The following is a 24,521-nucleotide window of genomic DNA, read 5'->3' as shown; positions in this document are numbered from 1 at the left end:
TCTCCTCGTGGATATACAGCCACTTTTTGCGCCACCCTTGAACTGAGTCAGGGAATTTGACATCGAAGTACTCGACATTAGGGCGAACGCAGATAACAACGCCGCCTATGTTATAGGCGACATTGGGAGAGCCATTACGGCGACAAAAAAAGATGCGTTTCCAGAACGCCCAGTTAGGCTGGACGCCAAGGAAGGACTCGCAAAGGGTGATGAAGATGGAAATATGGAGGATAGAGTTGGGAGTGAGGTGATGAAGTTGCAGTCCATAAACAAAAAGCAACCCCCGAAGAAAATTATGAATGGGGGCAGAGAGGCCACGGATGAGATGATCGATGAAACTAACCCGATACTCCATTGGAGGGGTTGGGTAGCTCTCTTCGCTGGGGAAGCATAGCGCCTTTGGTTTCTTGCTGATCCCCAGTTTCTTCAGTAGGTTGATGTCTTGGGCGGAGATTTTGTATCTCTCCCACTCGCCGTCCCCAGTATCTGCGAAAGTCATCTTTGATTCCGGAGTGATGTGCCCGGTCAATCTGCGCGGTGGCATCAACAATGGCGTAGGAGTACAGCGTGAGAGTGGTTGAGCTCAAGGAGTTATGGGGCGCAAGAGGGGATTTTTGCAGAGGAGAGTAGAGGAGCGGCGCGAGCGAAAGTGCTGGAGGAAGAAGATGGAGACCTTAAATAGAGGTCCAGCGAAGCGGCATACCGTTGGATGGAAAAAGCGTGAGGCCGATGATGTACATGTGGAACAGGGGTAAAAAAGTAATTTCACCCCGGAAGAGTTATAGTGCGTGCGCCAGGAAAAGCGGAGGACGTGTGTCCCCCACTTGCACGATGTGTCAATACGATGCGTAATTTGGGCCCGCAAGGCAGCGAGAGAGAACTTCTCGCGATTTCCAGGAACAACGGTCGTGGCTATCGTCAGCAATGATGTCATCTTAGCAAGAGAAAATTTCGACTCAACAGTTTCATAAAAAAGGCGACAGCAAAAGATATCGGAGAGCCTTTGATCAAATACAAGTTTTTGATCAAATGCTCGGGGGCTACTTTGGAAAAATGAAAAACTCGAGAAAAGGCAAAATAGAAATGGCATGAGCCTATGATCAAATACAAATATTTGCTCATTGCCTCGGGGCTACTCCCATCGGGAGCGCCGTTCGCGCACCCGAGAGATTTGAAAAATTCGAGAGAGAAAGAAAATATAGCGACATGAGGCGTGGAGCCTACACCCAAGCACAAGTCCTTGGTTGTAGCCTCGGGGCTACTCCCATCGGGAACGCTCGTTCGTATACCCGATGAAATTATAAAAAAGAAGAAAGATAGAAGAACAAGAGAGTATATTTCGAGTTATAAGTAACTTCTACATATACTCCCATCGGGAGAGCAATATAAGTCATCTCGTTGACTCAATAAAATGTGCCATTCCAACAGCCGAATAAGCACTCGACAATATATTCTCAGAACGCCAAAGTTGCGAACAATTTCGAATGCCGCAAAACTTTGCGAAGGTAAGACCCCAGCATCCGTTATGTGTGGCGTGGCGCCGTCTCTCGACGTCGGTTTGCTACTTTTATCCGTATCAACAGATACGAAGAAAAATCCTAACGGACACGTTAGGTACCCGATAAATATGACTGGGACTCGACAGAATGGTAAGACCTTAAGCGGCACCTGTCGAAGTTTACAGCAGTTAACTAGTACCTGATCCGTCAGATGAACTAGCCCCAACTACCATTATCCCTGTACAATATAGAAATTCGTATGAAGAAATATGCAGAAGTTTAAAGTTGTCGGGTAAATATAAACAGTGGAGATTTTCCCTGACTCTAGTACTCAAGCAAAATCTCGGGGGCTACTGACATAGGCATCCCCAATGGGCCTGCCGAAGATAGTACCCGGGGTTTACTGAAAGCCCACGACTCGAAGAATAAGAAGAATCGCAAGCCCAAGTTGTTATTTAGGAAAGCTAGAGTTGTATTAGGAGATAGTTTTTGTAATCTTGCGGGATGAGTTGGAAACCCTCCCGGACTCTGTAACTTGTACAATACGAATCCCTCGGCTCCACCTCCTATATAAGGGGGAGTCGAGGGACAAAGATAGCATCGAATCATTGTCTCGCAAACCCTAGTTTTCACATCGTCGAGTACTTTTCGGCTGAAACCTTCGAGATCTACTTGCCCTCTACTTCTAACTAAACCCTAGTCTACAACCCGTAGGCATTGACAAGTTAATACCCTGTCAGAGGGGAAGTCGACAGGTTCTTTCTTTACTCCGAATTTTGCATTAATCCTCTGAAACTCGCGGTCACAGTTATGTGAGCGTGAGAAACTTCCATAGACTGTGATATTTGTTCTATTGTTTTCTGGCATCTTGAGCTTGAGATACGCGTAATGTGGCACAACCATGAAATTGGCATAGGCTGGTCTCCCGAGTATAGAATGGTATTGTGATTCCCAATCTACTACCTTGAACTCTATCTTTTCTTTCCTGAAATTGTCGGGCTTCCCAAAGACAACATTCAAGAAAACCGTGCCAAGAGAGTACGCTGGTGCGGTGGGGAGGATGTCGTGAAAACATGTGTCGGATTCTTCCAACATCCTCATTGTAATTCCCATGTTCCTGACTATGTTTGCGAATATCAGATTTAAGCCGCTTCCACCATCCATGAATACTTTGCTCATATTGTATCCTCCTACTTGCGCCTCCACTACCAAGGCAGCGTGTCCTGGTTTTGGATTGTCATCGGATGATCCGCTCTGCTGAACAGGATACTCTGGGACGACCACTCGACATACTCGGAACGTTTGCCATGGTACTTTATGCTAGGTTGATTTCTTGAGTCAGCTTCTTCATCTCTCTTCTCGAAACACCAGTTTTGTGAATCATGCTCATTTGTCCTCGTGGAGGAGGAAAAGACTCGTTAGGGTTACGAGGTTGTACTTGCTGAACTTGGTGCTGAGGTGGTGGAGGTGGCGGTTGCTGCCTCGGCTGCTGTTGCTGCATAAACTTCTGCATCTCGATGAACTGCCGACAATCCCTGAGTAGGTAACTTGACTTCGTCTGGTTGTCTTTAGAGTCGACATAAGCGTGCAGGTAACAGGCAGCGTTAAGCTGCTCGGCATAAGGGAGTTATGGGACCCTTGAGGGTCGCGATTTGTAATTGATGTGGTTCCCGCGATTGTTGTCCTGCCGATCATATCGCCTGTCGTCGTATCGATCATCTCGTTGATCAGAATATCCTGTATCTACCATGTTGGTATCATCGTATCCGCGATCTTTTCTCTTCTTACGACGGTCTCTTCGACTACCCGAATCATGCCTCGGCTGATCGTCGTCTTCATCGTCACTTCGCGGTTGAGGTTTTCGTGCATTATCTTCACCATCAGCCCAATTGTTGGCGATCTCCATTAATTTGGTTATGGTCTTTAGCTTTTTGCGTCCAAGCTCTTCGATGTAAGATTCACGTCGGGTGCCGTCACTAAAACGTCGATTGCTCTGTCAATGGAGACGTCTTCGGCGGCGTTCAGGAGCTTGGTAAACCTCCCGATGTATGCGCGCACCGACTCCTTCAGCTTCTGATGGCAATGACGTAATTCCTCAATTCCGACTGGCCTTTTATACGTAGCCTGGAAATTTTTCACGAAAGCATCCACCAGCTTGTCCCATGATTTTATGGATCCTTTTGGCAGACCTCTTAACCATGCTTGTGCTGAATCCTTCAAGTAGAGTTGTAGGCACTACATTGCCGCTATTTGATTCCCCTTGTGTAAGATTATGGTCTGTAGATAATCATCTATCCAGGACCTCGGCTCCTGCTGCCCATCATACTTGGCAGCGTCAGTAGGAGTCGGCTGAAACCTTTTGGGCGGCATTGTCTCGCGGATCTTGTAACTCAAACAATCAACTCCTCTCCTCTCGCCGTCGTATTCTTTGCTTTCTTCAGAATCATAACTGTCGTATTCTTCCCTTGCTTCTCGTCGTCGCCTAGCTCTGTCGATCCTGCTCTGGGTGATTTCATCCTGAGCGTCCCTCGATCGATGCTTTGAGCTGCTGGCTTGGAGCGCATATTTTTCTTTTCGCGGAACTAGGTTATTTCCAAGGATTGCGAGGCTTTCCAAGGCACCCCGATGAGCTTGGGCCATGGGGCATTCGGGTGTTGGTTGCTGATTAATTAAATACGCCGCGAGGTTCACGATTGCTCCTTCGACGGTCTTTGGCCTCAGCATGCCCGCAGTGTCCATGGTCATGAAAGATTTGGATAGATTTGACGTTATTTCTCTTGCATCGTTCTTTGAGAGCCTGGACAACCTTGAACGATGCCTCCCTGCGCCATGACTGCTTCGAGAGGCACTCCCATGCGAGGCCCTTCGGCGCTCACTGGACTGATCCGCTGCGAGTATGCGACGATTGAGAGTAGCTTGCTCATTCAACAATGGCTCCTTATTCTTCTCCAAGATCCTTCGGTATGCATTGAGAGTACCAACCGAAGTCCCGGCGAGAAGTCGTGTATTCCTTGTTATGGCATCTCGAGCCGCTGCCCAATCTTCCTCCGCGATGGTGTAATCGCTATCGTCGTTGCTAGCGCTATTTTTAGAGTTACGCCGTCTGCTGGAGCAGGGGTGCGATCTCCTTCTTCTCCTCCGTTCCCCGCGTTTCCTCGCAATGAGGGTAGCATAAACTTGGTGACGCGCTGCCCTCCAAGTAGTCATCCTAATGGTGCTGTCGATACTTTCTTCTCCCGATGAATATCTGGCATTGCAGATGAACGGTGTATCGCTTGACCCCAATCCATGCCTGGTGCCGCAGTTTAAGCAGTCATACGAGGTCATATCGGAGGACACGGACTTATTGGATCCAATCGACATCAGGGACACCGACCGAGGGGTCGATGGCTGAGACGAATTCTTCGAGTATGTTAACCCAGCCGATAGATCGATTGATGATGACATGATCGATCCCTGCGGGCGATGGTTTCCTTGCTCGATCCGGGAACAAACGGCTCAATCAGCCGAAGGATTCCTTCCGTGTTAACGTTGCAATGAACACTGCCGAATGTCATGCCCAAATTTCCTTGCTGATCTGAAAAGTTCGAACGGGACGAATCATTGTGTGGGGTGAACTTGAAGGAGCCGAATCGAATCGAACTCCCTGAGCTTGGTGAAGAAGGTGTCGGTGGTGACGCCGGCGGTGTCGACGAAGGCTGCGGATGACATGGCTGAATCTGCCGATGACGGATCTTGTGCCAACGAGGTTCCCACGGATGGTGCCAATTGTCGAGGGTACTCCTCGGCAATGCCCTCCTTAAGGGGCTTAGGGTAGATGGAATCTTGTAGGTTGACACGAGACATCGGTTATCAAACAAGCGGGGAGAGCGATTTACCCAGGTTCGGGGCCCTCGATGAGGTAAAACCCTTACGTCCTGCCTGTCTGATATTGATTAGGAAAATATCGGGTTACAATGGGGTGCCGAAGGTTTCGGCTGTGATCTCATCGAGAGACTAAGTTCTGTAGGGACCTAGCTTTAAACTTGCGGTGGCTAAGATTGCTAAGATTGCGTGTGTCCTCGGCAGCCTCTCTCCCGGCCCTTATATTGGGAGCCAGGTCTCGAGAGATCTGTCCGGGTACGACTAGGTTACAAAGGGTCCTAGTTCTAAACCTTCCTTGTATTCTTCGTCTCCTTGTCTTGTTCTTCAAGGATTCTACTTAGGCAACGACGTAGTGGCCCACCTTGCCATCAAGTGCCCCCATGGGCCCCTGGTTGGGCCGCAAGAGGTAGTGCAATATTAGTTACCCGAACGGTAATGCCCACATCATCCGGTGAGGAAGAAGATCATAATGGCTCCGCTGATGGAACCTTAGTTATCATCGAGGTATATAAATTAAGCCGCTGTAGACTAGATGCATTAACTAATTTGTATATATATATTGATGATGAATTATTTCTTTTTTAGCCCTCCGGATCGAGCAATTCTTCTGTAAAGTCAAAGCGAGGCCCGGCCAAAAAGTTGATCGACGGTGTTAAGTGTGACATCGTTGAAATCGATCAGAGTGGTAAACCGAGTGCTCCCGACAAGGCTGTAAAATTGTGTATAAGTCAATGCAGAGTGCTTGTTAGGGACTGCATCCCGATCACCGTTCGAGAATGGCACAAGTCGAAGGGAGACGCTGAACCAGGCCATTATGTCGATGATGTAGCCAAACGCGACCTTTTGATTGACTAAGCTCGTGGCACATTTCAACCTACCTCCAGAGGAGAATGTCGATAGAGCCAGACGGATGGTGGAGGCAGTCAAGGAGTTTGCTCTAAAGAAGATGGCCGAACTATTCAAGCACCACAAGTAAAGATTGCACCACCTTGTTAAGAAAAAGAAGACTCCGGACTTCACTGCAGGGTATGAGAAGATAAAAGATCACTGGGCCAAATTCGTGAAGTATGTCACGGACTCAGAACAATTTAAGAAAAGGTCGGCAACAAATAAGGCAAATGTTGCGTTGAAGAAATATCACCAAATTACGGGTCTAGGTGGCTACAGGGCTAACCGGCCTAAGTGGCAGGCAGCTGAGGCGGAACTGGTCAACAAAGGGATCCAAATAGGGACATTTGATTGGACCGAACAGTCGAAGGACTGGTTCTACGGGATTGGGGGAAGGTTGGACCCAGAAACAGGGAAGTGTATTTATAATAAAGAACATCTAAAGTACCCCATTCAAGCCCTTGAAGATGCACATAGAGACGAGCGGGAGGGGAGGTTCCATCCCAAAGAGAGAACGACGAGCTGACACGCGCGCTTGGGAACAAAGAACACGGCGGACGAACACGAGGCACATAACGCTCCGTTTCGTGGAAGTATTGTTTTCCCGTGGAAAGGAAGAGATTTCCTAATAAAAGCCATGCGAGGAGAAAGGCAAAGGAAGCAGACCGCATAGCGTCCATAGAGAATTCTGTGAGCGCCCTTCAAGCCACCATTGCCCAAGTACTTACAACCCAACGATATCAGGGGCCGCATGTAGATACTGCATTCGATGCTATCGACCCGCAACAATCTCAGCACCGGAAAAGCAGCATGGCTTCCACTCAGCTAGATAATGATGAACATGCGATGGAGCCTCCTCGCTACCCCCCCCGTGGATGATCTCAAAAAGATCCGTCCTTGTGAGCTGCATGTAAAATATGTCAACATATCCATGAAGGCGCCCGTCAGCAATGTCTTACCTACAAGAACTTACCATTGCCATCCGGTCCAAGATGGCTATGATGTTGTGATGGTGGATGAAGTGACGATAGGATATGAGTCGTTGATGCTTGACCACGCTGCAGGTGAAGATGGGGAAATCAGTGAACTGGGAGAAGCCCTTAGAACCACCGTTCAATCGCGGAAGGAGCTCATTGTGTTTCCAGGTTCGAAGCCAAGAAGGCCACCTCCAGCTCATTCTCCGCCACCTCCACCGCCTCCGCCGCCTGCGCAGTCTCCTCTGCGTGATGATTCTCCTCTGCGTGAGCAGTCTCCTCCGCCTCCGCCGTCTCCTCCGCGTGAAAATACTCCACCGCCTCCTCCTCGTCAGGCGACTCCGCCAAGTATGCAACCACCTAAGCAAAAGAGGAAGAGTACCGCGGCAAGTATTAAAGCTCCAAAGAGATCATCAGCTCCGAAGAGGTCTAAGACTCCAGATTTGTTACCATATGAGCGGACTGATGAGCAAACCGACGCAATCGCAGCCGCCCAGCTGAAGGAGTTTCTTGCACCGAAGAAGCCTCCGCCAAAGGTGTATATAGCATTGAATGAAATGAAGCACTTTACCGAGACTAGACAAAAGAAAGCTGAGTTGCCATCTGATTATGACCGCTCTCTTGGACAATCCTCTAGAGCGTGAAAAGCGAAAAAAAAATCCCAGCTCGGACAACAGGAAAATCAATCACTACCCCCCTTCGTCGTGCACTCCTATGATGATCCAGAGATGGAATCGATCATCGAATGGTCGGCTAGAGATCTTGGAGCAGCTGTTCAGTACGAAGATTACTTTGCAACGGCTGAAGTCAAAAAAAGTACCAATATGGAAAGGATCTCGTCAAACCTGGCCAGCTCGCACTTCTAGGGACTCAGATGCGAAGGTTCCATGCATGGTACTTGCAAGCATGTCGGAACTCGGATCTCTACCTCACGGTGGGAGTTAGAGATGAGCATTACTTCCGGGGGAAGGAGGAGATAAACATTGAGTTTGAAGAACTATTTCAGTTATTCAATCAAGACGCCCTCGACAAATCTGTCATCAGTTGCTACTGCATGTAAGTGATTTATTTATGTAATTAAGTCTGTAGCTCAGCTCATTCATTTGCACTAACAATTATCCTCACTATATTCTTTTTGTACGCTATATATTATGCAGAATGAAGATGCTCGAATGCAAAAGAGGCGGGCTCTATGACATGGGGTTCATTGACCCAAACACCGTTCATGAACTTACGGTTCAAGAGTAGGCCAAGGACACAGAGGACAACTTGTTAAGGTTTTTACGGAAGCAAGCAAACAAAGAGGAAATACTCTTTCCTTACAACTTCGAGTGAGTGTTATAACTGTCTTACATACATTCGATTTGCTTACTCGATGTGTAGTATAAATAATCCGGTGAGTTATGCGTGTGCAGCTTTCACTATATATTCTCCTAATCATTCAGCTTAACAAAGGAGTAGTACTTGTCATGGACTTGAAACGTAAATACCATGGGCAATGGGCGAACATGGTTGCCCTGCTCCAGAGGTAATTTCAATCAATATCGTATCGACATCTTCATCTGTTCTCATTTGATGATATCATCAACTAATCAATAACTCATTTACTCATTTTTTCTTTGTCGGGCAGGGCTTGGAAACGGTTAATCAATACTATTCCGGGTAAATGGAAATCGGAGCTTACATTTAAAGATTACCCTGTAAGTAGTACTATATATATAGCTATGTCCGCAAATATCTTTGATATTTTGTTTCAATACGATGCTTGATTATTAGTTTGATCGAACTATTTTTTTGTAAGGTGTTTGAAGCAGGAACCCGGGATTAACTTTTGTCGATACTACGTATGCGAGTTCATTCACGAGATGACCTGTCACAGGGACCCGGACGAGGCTATACAAGCCATTCGTGTACGTGAACAATATTTCACAATTAATCTTATTTTATTACCATCAATTGTATTGAGTTCCATTCATATATAATGATCTCCTTCTTTTAATTTAGATGGAACGCCTGCGCGACTCTCTCCTAACGGAGGATCGCATACGAGCAATTCAAGAGGAACTTGCGGGATTCTTTCGTAGCGAGGTCATAGCTCAAACTGGAGAATACCATCGGGAGTTCATAGATCTTGATCGACGTCGTTAGGCATATATGAGATAGATATAGTAAAGAGGTCCGACTTTGTATTGTAAACATGCATTATGTGTACTCTATTTCATGATGATGTCTATATATTCATGACGATGTTTGTGGTTTCTTGAATGATGTATGCATTGCAGAATTGAATGAATAATATAAAACCCTGAAACTCTGCCGCAGCAGAGAAACCCTGCTCCACACTAAACCTCTGCCGCGGCAGAGAAATGGCCATTGGTCCCTGTGTACATTAACCATGACTAAAGGGTTGAGCCTTTAGACCCGGTTGAAAAACCAGAACTGAAGGACCTTATGGATCGGGACTATAGGCCCTTTTTCTACTAGTGGATTAGATCTAGAACAACAAGGCCCCCTCTCCCCCTCCTAACTGATTCACCAAATGTCATGTGTGAAAACAAAAACACCGAGGATAGGGATATCAACATGTATGTTACAAATCTAACGGCAAACACACATATATTGTACGCAGGTTATCAACATGTATGTTACAAATCTAACGGCAAACACACATATATTGTACGCAGGTTTAGGCCACTCAGAAGCTAAGAGCTCTACGTCCCACTTGCTAAATTTGCTTGATGGCTGTACTGGTGATTACAAGGACTAGAGGCCTTATGTTCCCGGAATTTTTCTTTCATGTCAACGCCGCAGGGGGGCACTGCACCGTCCTAGATGTAGGCACCGCCTATTTGTATCTTGGGTACATCATTGTTTTCCTTCTACCACATACCTACTTTAAACACCACAATAGACATGATTACGTCAGCGTCCGGTTAGTGATAACCACCAGCCTGATGGCACAGATACGCCGCATCCCCATCCCATCCTATCAACACCACTCCACGTATAAAACTGTCAAATTTGAGTCACTGGCGATGTATCCCTTTCCGGAACTAGCGGAGGGCATCATTGCTTTCTCGGGAAAGGTGTCCCGACGAGGTTTATAGGGGATCGTTCCAACGCTTCTTCATGGGGAGTGGGTAGGACCGCATGGATACCGTTGTGATCCTCAATTAACAATCCAAAATAGAGGGCTTATCGGAAAGTGGCCCGTTGCGGCCCACACTTAGCGAATCATGGGAACCCTGGTTTCCCCTGTGGCGGTATGGGGGTGCCTATTGTTTCTTGGTTGTGTTGTTATAGGTCTCCATACTATCCAGAGGGTTTACTAAATGGAAAGTTTGGGTCTTTCTTATCACGCACAAACCATATTTCCACCTGCTAGCCGACCTATGAACAAGTTGGAGGGAATCTTCAAGAACATGTCATGTTGAGGGTCTTCCGATTGGAGACTCTAGTGTCTACCAGCCCGGAGACTCAGGACAAAGACTCCAGACAAGGTAATTCTTGGGTAATAAAAATTCATGCTCACCTCTATTGCTAGTCCAGAGATCACGTGGCCTGACACCATAGCCTCCAGTCCGGACACACCTCTTAGGCCGGAGACTCCAGGGTAAGAATATCCAAACGGTCCTATTAACACTATAAATACTACCCTTCTTCCCCATGAAGAGGTTGCGGCTTCCACTCTCTCTCCTCCATTGAGAAACTTGTTACTCTTGGGTTCTTGGACCTCTAGCCGGAAGAAGTCACCCCAAGAGCTAGTGATTGGTGCGAGAAAGCTCCATGCATGGTCGGTTGTTGGGATCCTCCAATTGAGTTGTGCAGATTGCCCCAACCTTGTCTAAAGGTATCAGTTGCCGCCTTCATGGCCACCTCTTAGTGGAGCCTGAGCTCGTCTTTCTGGAGTTTTCACTATCATACAATCGAAACCTAGAACTACAACTACTACGACCATGTACAGGGACTCTGATGCCTCTCCTTTGCTGCCGTCGGTCGGCTACGCCTATTGTTGTGTGGTCGACGAGTATGCCATAGTGGATAGAGGTGGGGAAAAAGAGTTACCGGGATGCTGAGACGCGAGTTACCAAAATTCGGATCTCGCAATGGTAGTCAAAGCCTACATGCTGCTATAATTCACTATAAGGACAACAAGTGCACGATTACAACGAGAGGATTGGTTCTTCCTCAAGTGCTCCCGAGATCCAACTTATCAAGGTGTCAGGATGTAAGGTTTAGGCGGAGGAGTCTAGGCCGTACACTATTAGCACTATCCTAAACTAGGTACATCGTCCCATCCAAGTAAAGATCCGACTTGCCTATGTTGGTAAGGATCCGGCTAGAGCTTCCAAGCTTGGACTGTTCATCTTGATCAATTCAGCAACTGGGCCATCTGGTTAGGCCATAGGACCAACCATCATATGTGGGCCACCAAAACTTTCCGGTATTAGACTATATCGTGGGTACAACCATTTATTATAACCACAACAACGCCACCGAGAAAGGCTCAGAATCGGCCCGATTTTTCACAAGAGACCCTCAAGAGTGGATGAGAGAGCTAGAAGGGGAAAGGTCTGGAGTCGTATAACTAGAGAGTGATAGCATAGAGCATTGGAACTAGCCCCGAGGAGTTCATCACCTAGGACTACACACATCCTGCATTCATTCATGTCATCATTGTAGCTGACACCGAAAAGTACTAAATATCAAACCTCGAGATGTACATAATGATGAGGACATCCCTACTACACTACTACCTCTGTCATTACAAGATGATGACGATGCTGCTGTCAAGCTCAAGTCCAATGAAGTTAGGATTGGACCAATGACACGAGCTCGTGCGAAGCTACTCAAACAACAGGTGAACTTGTTCCTAAGTGATACTTTGATCGATGAGAACTTTATACTGCCTAAGTCATATTACTTATGTATGATCAGGTATGAGGATGGAGCAAGAATTGCATGAGGAGGAGAGGAGCAGTTGGACAAGAAGTTGGACGTGAAGCTGGACATGGAGCTGGCCATGAAGCTGGACATGAAGATCTGAAGGAGATATGCCCTAGAGGCAATAATAAAGTGGTTATTATTTATATCTTTATGTTTATGATAAATGTTTATATATCATGCTATAATTGTATTAACTGAAACATTAGTACATGTGTGATATGTAAACAACAAAAGAGTCCCTAGTATGCCTCTTAACTAGCTTGTTGATTAATGGATGATTAGTTTCATAATCATGAACATTGGATGTTATTAATAACAAGGTTATATCATTGTATGAATGATGTAATGGACACACCCAATTAAGCGTAGCATAAGATCGTCATTAAGTTATTTGCTATAAGCTTTCGATACATAGTTATCGATGTCTACGCCCCTCCTTTCTCTGTAGATAGTGTTGGGCCTCCAAGAGCGAGAGGTTTGTAGAACAGCAGCAAGTTTTCCCTTAAGTGGATCACCCAAGGTTTATCGAACTCGGGAGGAAGAGGTCAAAGATATCCCTCTCATGCAACCCGCAACCACAAAGCAAGAAGTCTCTTGTGTCCCCAACACACCTAATAGGTGCACTAGTTCGGCGAAGAGATAGTGAAATACGGGTGGTATAAATAAGTAGTAGCAACGGCACTCGGAAAAGTGCTTTGCCCAGGACGAGTAAACAAGCAGTAGTAACGCAGCAGTAGTAACGCGAGTAAAACGGTAAACAAGTAGCGATAGCGATATTTAGGAACAAGGCCTAGGGATCATACTTTCACTAGTGGACACTCTCAACATTGATCACATAACAGAATAAATAAATGCATACTCTACACTCTTGTTGGATGATGAACACCATTGCGTAGGATTACACGAACCCTCAATGCCGGAGTTAACAAGCTCCACAATTCAATGTTCATATTTAAATAACCTTAGAGTGCATGAAAGATCAACCACGACTAAACCAAGTACTAACACAGCATGCACACTGTCACCTTCACACTATGTAGGAGGAATAGATCACATCAATACCATCATAGCAATACTTAACTTCATAATCTACAAGAGATCATAATCATAGCCTACGCCAAGTACTAACACGGATGCACACACTGTCAACATTACACCGTGCAGGAGGAATAAAACTACTTTAATAACATCACTAGAGTAGCACATAGATAAATTGTGATACAAAACACATTGCAATCATAAAGAGATATAAATAAGCACTTCACTATGCCATCCATAACAGTGAATAAGTATTCTGTGAAATATAGCCTAAGAGACCCACACGGTGCACACACTTGCTCACCTTTACACACGTGGGACAAGGAGTCTCCGGAGATCACATAAGTAAAATTCACTTGACTAGCATAACAACATCTAGATTACAAGCATCATCATATGAATCTCAATCATGTAAGGCAGCTCATGAGATTATTGTATTGAAGTACATAGGAGAGAGATGAACCACATAGCTACCGGTACAGCCCCGAGCCTCGATGGAGAACTACTCCCTCCTCATGGGAGACAGCAGCGTTGATGAAGATGGCGGTGGTGTTGATGGAGGAGCCTTCCAGGGGCACTTCCCCGTCCCGGCGGCGTGCCGGAACAGAGACTCCTGTCCCCCAGATCTTGGCTTCGCGATGGCGGCGGCTCTGGAAGGTTTCTCGTACCGTGGCTTTTTCGTCTCGAGGTTTTAGGTCCAGGGGCTTTATATAGGCGAAGAGGCGGCGTCAGGAGGTCGAAGGGGCGACCACACTATAGGGGGGCGCGGGCCCCCCCTTGGCCGCACCGGCCTAGGGTTTGGTAGGCCTGTGCCCCTCCTCTGGCGACTCTCGGGTGTTCTGGATGCTTCCGGGGATTCTAAGATGCTGGGCGTTGATTTCGTCCGATTCCGAGAATATTTCCTTACTAGGATTTCTGAAACCAAAAACAGCAGAAAACAGGAACTGGCCCTTCGGCATCTCGTTAATAGGTTAGTTCCGGAAAACGCATAAATATGACATAAAATGTGCATAAAACATGTAGAAATCATCAATAATGTGGCATGGAACATAAGAAATTATCGATACGTCGGAGACGTATCAGCATCCCCAAGCTTAGTTTTCGCTCGTCCCGAGCAGGTAAACGATAACAAAGATAATTTCTGGAGTGACATGCCATCATAAACTTGATCATACTATTGTAAGCATATGTAATGAATGCAGCAATCCAAGACAATGGTAAATGACATGAGTAAACAAATGAATCATAAGGGAAAGACTTTTCATGAATAGTACTTCAAGACAAGCATCAATAAGTCTTGCATAAGAGTTAACTCATAAAGCAATAAATTCATAGTAAAGGCATTGAAGCCACACAATGGAAGATTAAGTTTCAGCGGTTGCTTTCAACTTGTAACATGTATATCTCATGGATAGTTGTCAATGCAAAGCAATATAACAAGTGCAATATGCAAGAATGTAGGAATCAATGCACAGTTCACACAAGTGTTTGCTTCTAAGATAGAGAGAAATAGGTAAACTGACTCAACAATAAAAGTAAAAGAATGGTCCTTCAAAGAGGAAAGCATCGATTGCTATATTTGTGCTAGAGCTTTGATTTTGAAAACATGTAGAGAGCATAAAAGTAAAATTTTGAGAGGTGTTTGTTGTTGTCAACGAATGGTAGTGGGCACTCTAACCCCCTTGCCAGACAAACCTTCAAAGAGCGGCTCTCATTTTATTTTATTTTTGTGTGGCACTCCTTCCAACCTTTCTTTCACAAACCATGGCTAACCGAATCCTTCGGGTGCCTGCCAACAATCTCATACCATGAAGGAGTGCCTTTTTATTTTAGTTTTATTATGATGACACTCCTCCCCACCTTTGCTTTCTCAAGCCATGGCTAACCGAATCCTTCGGGTGCCGTCCAATCAATCACATACCATGGAGGAGTGTCTATTTTTATTAATTAATTTGGGACTGGGAATCCCATTGCCAGGCTCTTTTTGCAAAATTATTGGATAAGCGGATGAAGCCACTAGTCCATTGGTGAAAGTTGCCCAACAAGATTGAAAGATAAACACCACATACTTCCTCATGAGCTATAAAACATTAACACAAATCAGAGGTGATAAATTTTGAATTGTTTAAAGGTAGCACTCAAGCAATTTACTTTGGAATGGCGGAGAAATACCATGTAGTAGGTAGGTATGGTGGACACAAATGGCATAGTGGTTGTCTCAAGTATTTGGATGCATGAGAAGTATTCCCTCTCGATACAAGGTTTAGGCTAGCAAGGTTATTTGAAACAAGGGCTTTCTATTTTCGTGCCCTCAGTTCCTTAGTTGTACTCAGTTTTCCCCAGCTCCTTAGTTTTTCCTCAGTTTTCCCCAAGCCCTTGTTTGAAACCCGCGGAAGCAGCTCAGACGGCAAGATTCCCGTTTAGTTGACCGTTCTGTCACGTGTGGGGCCGCGTCGTGTGGGGCCGCGTCGTGTGGGGCCGCGTCGTGTGGGCCCGTGTCGCGTGGGGCTGGTAGAAAGGGACCGCGTGGGACAGGACGAGAAGCGTTTGGTTGCACGTGAGCAGGAGCTGGGTTCTGTCTCTCTCGGCCCCAAATTGGCATTATTAAGTGCACCTTTTTCCCCTTTTCTCTCCGTCCTTTTCACCAAATTAGTATAAAATCTAGAGAAGCTTGCATTTCGACTTTCTTCAATTATTTGTGCCTTTTGGCCCTCGTTGTTTGCCCAATATGGCAGCAAATCTAGTACTCCCTCTGGTCCATATGTATGTAGTTAAATCTAGAAGCAAATCTCCAGGATAATGTATGATAAATTCACAGTCAAAGTAAATCAAGAAAACTAAGTATGGCCAACAAAATATAGTAGACTAGGGATAGATAATCCCTAGATAATATGGATAGATAATAAGCTGCATACACAGCAGCCAACATAGTAACGAGTTCTTCACAAGACCATCATACTAACATAACAACAAGGGATCCCTAGCTAACAACAAAGGGATCCCAACAACAAACTAGGAGGCAGCAACGAGCACACGTCCGAGACTCCGCCTACCCCATCTCGGCTCTGCCTCCACTTGTTGCTCTTGCTCCCCTTGGGAGCCTTGGGCTTGAGCGGAGGCATGCGCCCGGCGGAGATCTCCACCTCGCCGCAAGCTGCGGAGGTGCATGCCGAGCGCCACGTGCTTGGCGCGGAAGGAGTGGACGTTCACCGTCGTGCCGACCTTGGGGAAGGTGGTGCCGATGTTCTCAGCATGCGTGACGAGGCAGCTTGAAGTCCGTGGCGCCGAGTCTCCCGGTGCGAAGGGGCACCTGTAGACCTCCTTGGCGAAGTAGGAGATGTATCGGCCGACTCGCAGCCTCCCGCAACGACCTGGCGAGTCTTGACGTCCTCCTCCTCCTCGTCGCTACCGACGTCGCTGCGAACATCCGATCCATATCAAACAGAAACTAGTGAATGAGTTGCAACGATGACTAACGTACATGATAACAAAGTTAAGAAAACAGAGTCAGCCTCGAGTTAGAGTGGACATGATTATATATCTACAGGGGAAGGTGTAAGCGAACTAAAGCTCATGCACAACAGATTTGTACACAGCAATGGTTCGCTGAACCCTCCCCGTAAAAATTTGTGCCCAACCATTCATCATAGGCAAAGAAACAGATTCTAGATCTGAACTAGATCTGAACTTGAACACATTCGAGATTATTTGCAAAATTAAACGGTTGATATCTTTTGATTAGTGCATAAAATAACCGATTGAGATCCCATGATTACTTGCATAAATTAACCGATTGAGATCCAATATTACTTGCATAAATTAACCGAACAGCCGAACCCCAAATCTTAAACGAAATCAAGAAGTGATCAAAACAAAATGGAATAAAATCGGCGCAAATATTAGCCCAATACTCATCCATCTACAGATCCATCTACACCAGCAAAAATAGGGTTCAAAAAGGAATGGGGAACAAAAAGGAAGCAAACCGTAGTTACCTCGTTCCATGGGTCCTCCAGGGAGGTGTCGTAGGGGTTCGGGGGCGGGACGTACGGCACGGGTCGTAGGGGTCCCATCCCGCCGGGATCTGGACCGCCACCGGCGGCAGCAGCCTCCGATGCACCGGCGACGGCGCGGCGGCGGCGACGTCCGTAGAGGGACGGCGCCGAAGATGGAGGCGTCGCGCTTCGAGCCTACCTCGACGATGGGATTGGCATTCTCCTTGTCCATCTCTCCGGCGGAGGAAGAGGAAGAGGGAGAGGGTTTTTTGCTTTGGAGAAGATGATGGGACATGAGAGAGTTGGCGATGCGTGAGCGAGTGATAGTGACAGAGAGAGTGCGAGGAGGCGTCTATAAAGGCGAGGGGTGGTTAATGCGACCCGCGTCCTACGCGTGCACAAGTGCACGTCTGCACGTCTTGGACTTCTGCAACGCGACACGCGTCCACGATTGCACGTCTAGACTTCTCCACCGCGACCCGCGTCTACGCGTCAACAATTGCACGTGTCCTCGAGTCTAACCCTGGAAATTTAGATATACTCAGGTATACCCTCGAGTCTTATACTAGCATTTTTTGTGTGCTCAATTTTCCCCTCGAGTGCTAATACTGGCTAGTGCAATATACTCAGTTTTACCCTCAAGTGGCTGGTCAACGAGAGAGTCAACAAATGGGATTAACTAGTTAAATGAGTTATTTAATGTGCAAAAAAATCCGAAAAAGAGTGGCACTTACTCATGGAGTCTTTACCACAAATTGCCACTTCTCAAATCATAGATAAATCGTAGATAAATCAAGTTTTACCACAAATTGCCACTTCTCAAATCACCTAGTAGCTATGAAGGTGCATGGTTTTCCACAATAAGCCCTTCCCAAAACAGATTTCCCCAAATCATACTTTGTCTAAATGAGGCCACAATTCTCACACTGATGTATATTGGTATTGCAAATAGTTTGAGGTAGGCCAAGATGGGTTTCATTGTACAAAACACGCATTTTCCATTTTTTAAATCTCATATTTGAATCCCTTAGTCTATTTACTACTCAGGTGCCCTTGGTTTCTTGATAGTACTCAGTTTTGCCCTCTCTCTTCACAAATTCTCGCAGACGTGCAACATCGCCCTGATTGGTCTATCCCATGTCACGCGGATCGTGCCCGCCGACCATTGATCGTATGATACAGGGAACGGGCAGGATAACCCCTCTCTCTCTCTGTTGGCGGTTAATTAGCTTCCACCCTCTAAGTATGCTGAAGAGCGGTTTTCTGTATTATTTTTCATGCGCTAAAAATTATAAACTCTTTTAGGCATTATTTTTCACGCAAAAAATGATAAACCATCACCGATTTGTTGTTGCCATTACTTTTCACGCAAAAAAAATGATAAACCATCACCGATTTGTTGTAGCCATTACTTTTCACGCAAAAATCATAAACCATCAACAATTTGTTGTAGCCATTACTTTTCACGCAAAAAAATGATAAACCATCACCGATTTGTTGTTGCCATTACTTTTCACGCAAAAAAAATGATAAACCATCACCGATTTGTTGTTGCCATTACTTTTCACGCAAAAAATCATAAACCATCAACAATTTGTTGTAGCCATTACTTTTCACGCAAAAAAAATGATAAACCATCACCGATTTGTTGTTGCCATTACTTTTCAGGCAAAAAAATGATAAACCATCACCGATTTGTTGTTGCCATTACTTTTCACGCAAAAAATGATAAACCATCACCAATTTGTTGTTGCCATTACTTTTCACGCAAAAAATGATAAACCATCAACAATTTGTTGTAGCCATTACTTTTCACGCAAAAATCATAAACCATCTATCTTTGTATAGAATGATAAACCTATCACGTACGATTTTTTAGGTCATTTAGAGAAGGCAGAAAAAAACCTAATTTGTTACAAAAGTTTGGCATACATGATGGCATACCTATAACAACAAGGAATATCTAAAAGGGAAAGTTTCAGAAAATTTGAAATTTAGGGTGAAAATGATGCCATACATGATGCTCGTTTTTTCGAGGTTTTGACCTGAAAATCAATTGGGTATTATAAAGGGAAATAAAAAGTTCGAAAAATGTAAAAACGAAACAATCTATCTATCTATGTATAGAAGATCGGTTGTATGAAATTTGAGGTTATTTAGAGAAGGTAGAAATAATCACCTTGTTAGAAAAGTCTGGTTTCGACTGAGATGAAACGGCATGCGCTTAAGCAAAGTGATTTTTTAGAACATCTCCAAATTACCCCAAATTTTCCATACATGATGCCATACGTGTAACAACAAGGAACCCTATCTAAAAAGTGTCAAAAAAGTTTGCCCAACCGTATAGCTCTATCAAAAAGAACCTCACCATGGTGCTAGTATAATTTTGGGATAGTTACAAACTTTCGTTACCTAACCTTCAACATGAAACTTGTTTCAAATTCATTTTGGCCTACAAGAAACAAATCCCAACTAGATTCGAGCACCACAGCCTCCAAACGATGTCGATGCCGATATCGGCATGGTCGAATGGCTATGCTCGCCGCCACCTGCTAGGTCAACGTCGGGATGCACCCTCAATCCCGTCCCCTCATTCGATCACCGACACACGCGAGATACCGCCGAGGCCAATGCCGAACGTACATGCCGATGCCAATGCCGAACATGCATGCACGCCGCCGTGGGCACGGCCACGCCGATCCCGCTATGCTTCGGACGCCACAGCACCGCCGCGAGGTCTTTCCCTTCGCCACCACACTCTCCTAGCACCCACCTATACACGCCGAAAGGAGAGACACTAGTTTTCTCTACATTGCTCGCGTTCGTGTCCGACACGGTCAGTCAAAGTTTTGAGGTGGTCGTCGATGTCGTCGACCATTTCTTCTCTTCTTTGCATGGTTAAACGCGTCTAGTTCATATCTATCTAATGCGTCCGGTCTCGCCTCATGCAGTTCTTTGTGGAGGTCGATCTCATCTCGGCACCCCGCATGCCACCTCCTCCGTGCCATCGCTGTAGAGCTCCGTTTAAAAATCTAATCCTACCCGTGTATTGCCCCTTGTATCAGCGTCATGGCCCCACTTGTCATTTGATATAGCGAAGCCCCACTCGTTCGCGTTTTGGTCAGGGATACAGCGATGCTTACGGTCAAACAAAGATGGATGGTCTGACGTGTCTTTGCGGTGCTCTACGTGGCCCCACTAGTCGAAGATAACGGTCAACCGTCGGGCAACCGGCCGTTACATCACGTGTGATGGTTTCAGACAAACGCTTGGGTAAAACTGAGGAAAAACTAAGGAGCTGGGGAAAACTGAGCACAACTAAGGACCCGAGGCCACGAAAATAGAAATCCCTTGAAACAAACACAAGGATGAAGCGGTGCAGCAAAACTCACATAAAAGACATATTGTAAACATTATAAGACTCTACACCGTCTTCCTTGTTGTTCAAACTCAATACTAGAAATTATCTAGACCTTAGAGAGACCAAATATGCAAACCAAATGTTAGCATGCTCTATGTATTTCTTCATTAATAGGTGCAAAGTATATGATGCAAGAGCTTAAACATGAGCACAACAATTGCCAAGTATCACATTATCCAAGACATTATAGCAAATTACTACATGTATCATTTTCCAATTCCAACCATATAACAATTTAACGAAAAAGAAACTTCGCCATGAATATTATGAGTAGAGCCTAAGGACATACTTGTCCATATGCTACAGCGGAGCGTGTCTCTCTCCCACACAAAGAATGCTAGGATCCATTTTATTCAAACAAAACAAAAACAAAAAGATGCTCCAAGTAAAGCACATAAGATGTGACCGAATAAAAATATAGTTTCAAGAGAAGGAACCTGATAATTTGTCGATGAAGAAGGGGATGCCTTGGGCATCCCCAAGCTTAGATGCTTGAGTCTTCTTGAAATATGAAGGGGTGAACCACCGGGGCATCCCCAAGCTTAGAGCTTTCACTCTCCTTGATCATAGTATATCATCCTCCTCTCTTGACCCTTGAAAACTTCCTCCACACCAAACTCGAAACAAACTCATTAGAGGGTTAGTGCATAATCAAAAATTCACATGTTCAGAGGTGACACAATCATTCTTAACACTTCTGGACATTGCTCAACGCTACTGGAAGTTAATGGAACAAAGAAATCCATCCCACATAGCAAAAGAGGCAATGCGAAATAAAAGGCAGAATCTGTCAAAACAGAACAGTCCGTAAAGACGAATTTTATTGAGGCACCAGACTTGCTCAAATGAAAATGCTCAAATTGAATGAAAGTTGCGTACATATCTGAGGATCACTCACGTAAATTGGCATAATTTTCTGAGTTACCTACAGAGAATTTTGCCCAGATTCGTGACAGCAAAGAAATCTGTTTCTGCGCAGTAATCCAAATCTAGTATGAACCTTACTATCAATGACTTTACTTGGCACAACAAAACACAAAACTAAGATAAGGAGAGGTTGCTACAGTAGTAAACAACTTCCAAGACACAAATATAAAACAAAGTACTGTAGCAAAATAACACATGGGTTATGTCCCAAGAAGTTCTTTCTTTATAGCCATTAAGATGGGCTCAGCAGTTTTGATGATGCACTCGCAAGAAATAGTATTTGAAGCAAAAGAGAGCATCAAGAAGCAAATTAAAAACAACTTTAAGCCTAACATGCTTACTATGAAAAGGAATCTTGTAAATAAACAAGTTCATGAAGAGCAAAGTAACAAGCATATGAAGATAAAACAAGTGTAGCTTCAACAATTTCAGCACATAGAGAGGTGTTTTAGTAACATGAAAATTTCTACAACCATATTTTCCTCTCTCATAATAAATTTCAGTAGTGTCATGAGCAAACTCAACAATATAACTATCACATAAAGCATTCTTATCATGCGTCTCATGCACAAAATTATTACTCTCCACATAAGCATAATCAATTTTATTAGTTGTAGCGGGAGCAAATTCAACAAAGTAGCTATCATCAAATATAGGAGGCATATTGTAATCATAATCAAATTCACTCTCCATAGTAGGTGGCACCAAAAGACTACTATCATTATAATCATCATAAATAGGAGGCAAAGTATCATCAAAGTAAATGTTCTCCTCCATTCTTGGGGGACTAAAAAGATCATGCTCATCAAAGCCAGCTTCCCCAAGCTTAGAATTTTCCATAGCATTAGCAACAATAGTGTTCAAAGCATTCATATTAATAACATTCCCATTAGCATGCATATAAAGTTCCATGGGTTTTTTAATTCTCTCTTCAAACACATCATGTCCTAATTCAAGATAAAGTTCATAAAGTTCTCTCATATTTTTGTTGTTTTCCATTATGCCTAACTAGTGTAAACAAGAAACAAAAAGATGCAATTGCAGGATCTAAAGGAAATAGCTTTGAGCACACACACAATGGCGCCAGAAAAGTACTGTTACCTGGAACCGGAGTATGAGTGCCTTTTACCTTTCCTCCCCGGCAACGGCGCCAGAAATTTAGCTTGATGTCTACGCCCCCTCCTTTTCCTGTAGACGGTGTTGGGCCTCCAAGAGCAAGAGGTTTGTAGAACAGGAGCAAGTTTTCCCTTAAGTGGATCACCCAAGGTTTATCGAACTCGGGGAGGAAGAGGTCAAAGATATCCCTCTCATGCAACCCCGCAACCACAAAGCAAGAAGTCTCTTGTGTCCCCAACACACCTAATAGGTGCACTAGTTCGGCGAAGAGATAGTGAAATACAGGTGGTATAAATAAGTAGTAGCAACGGCACCAGAAAAGTGCTTTGCCCAGGACAGTAAACAAGCAGTAGTAACGCAGTAAAACAGTAAACAAGCAGTGATAGCAGTATTTAGGAACAAGGCCTAGGGATCATACTTTCACTAGTGGACACTCTCAACATTGATCACATAACAGAATAAATAAATGCATACTCTACACTCTTGTTGGATGATGAACACCATTGCGTAGGATTACACGAACCCTCAATGCCGGAGTTAACAAGCTCCACAATTCAATGTTCATATTTAAATAACCTTAGAGTGCATGAAAGATCAACACGACTAAACCAAGTACTAACATAGCATGCACACTGTCACCTTCACACTATGTAGGAGGAATAGATCACATCAATACCATCATAGCAATAGTTAACTTCATAATCTACAAGAGATCATAATCATAGCCTACGCCAAGTACTAACACGGATGCACACACTGTCACCATTACACCGTGCAGGAGGAATAAAACTACTTTAATAACATCACTAGAGTAGCACATAGATACATTGTGATACAAAACACATTGCAATCATAAAGAGATATAAATAAGCACTTCACTATGCCATCCATAACAGTGAATAAGTATTCTGTGAAATATAGCCTAAGAGACCCACACGGTGCACACACTCGTCACCTTTACACACGTGGGACAAGGAGTCTCCAGAGATCACATAAGTAAAATTCACTTGACTAGCATAACGACATCTAGATTACAAGCATCATCATATGAATCTCAATCATGTAAGGCAGCTCATGAGATTATTGTATTGAAGTACATAGGAGAGAGATGAACCACATAGCTACCGGTACAGCCCCGAGCCTCGATGGAGAACTACTCCCTCCTCATGGGAGACAGCAGCGTTGATGAAGATGGCGGTGGTGTTGATGGAGGAGCCTTCCGGGAACTTCCCCGTCCCGGCGGCGTGCGGAGCAAGAGACTCCTCGTCCCCCGCATCTTGGCTTCGCGATGGCGGCGGCTCTGGAAGGTTTCTCGTACCGTGGCTTTTTCGTATCGAGGTTTTAGGTCCAGGGGCTTTATATAGGCGAAGAGGCGGCGTCAGGAGGTCGAAGGGGCGACCACACTATAGGGGGGCGCGGGCCCCCCCTTGGCCGCGCCGGCCTAGGGTTTGGTGGGCCTGTGTCCCTCCTCTCGGCGACTCTCGGGTGTTCTGGATGCTTCCGGGGATTCTAAGATGCTTGGGCGTTGATTTTGTCCGATTCCGAGAATATTTCCTTACTAGGATTTCTGAAAACCAAAAACAGCAGTAAAACGAGAACTGGCCCTTCGGCATCTCGTTAATAGGTTAGTTCCGGAAAACGCATAAATATGACATAAAATGTGCATAAAACATGTAGAAATCATCAATAATGTGGCATGGAACATAAGAAATTATCGATACGTCGGAGACGTATCAGTTACCTAGTCCTTATGACCATGAGATCATGTAAATCACTTATACCGGAAAGGTACTTTGATTACATCAAACGCCACTGCGTAAATGGGTGGTTATAAAGGTGGGATTAAGTATCC

This window comes from Lolium rigidum, chromosome 3 (assembly GCF_022539505.1).
Source record: "Lolium rigidum isolate FL_2022 chromosome 3, APGP_CSIRO_Lrig_0.1, whole genome shotgun sequence".
Classification (NCBI taxonomy): Eukaryota; Viridiplantae; Streptophyta; class Magnoliopsida; order Poales; family Poaceae; genus Lolium; species Lolium rigidum.
Note: the sequence above shows the minus strand (reverse complement) of the source record.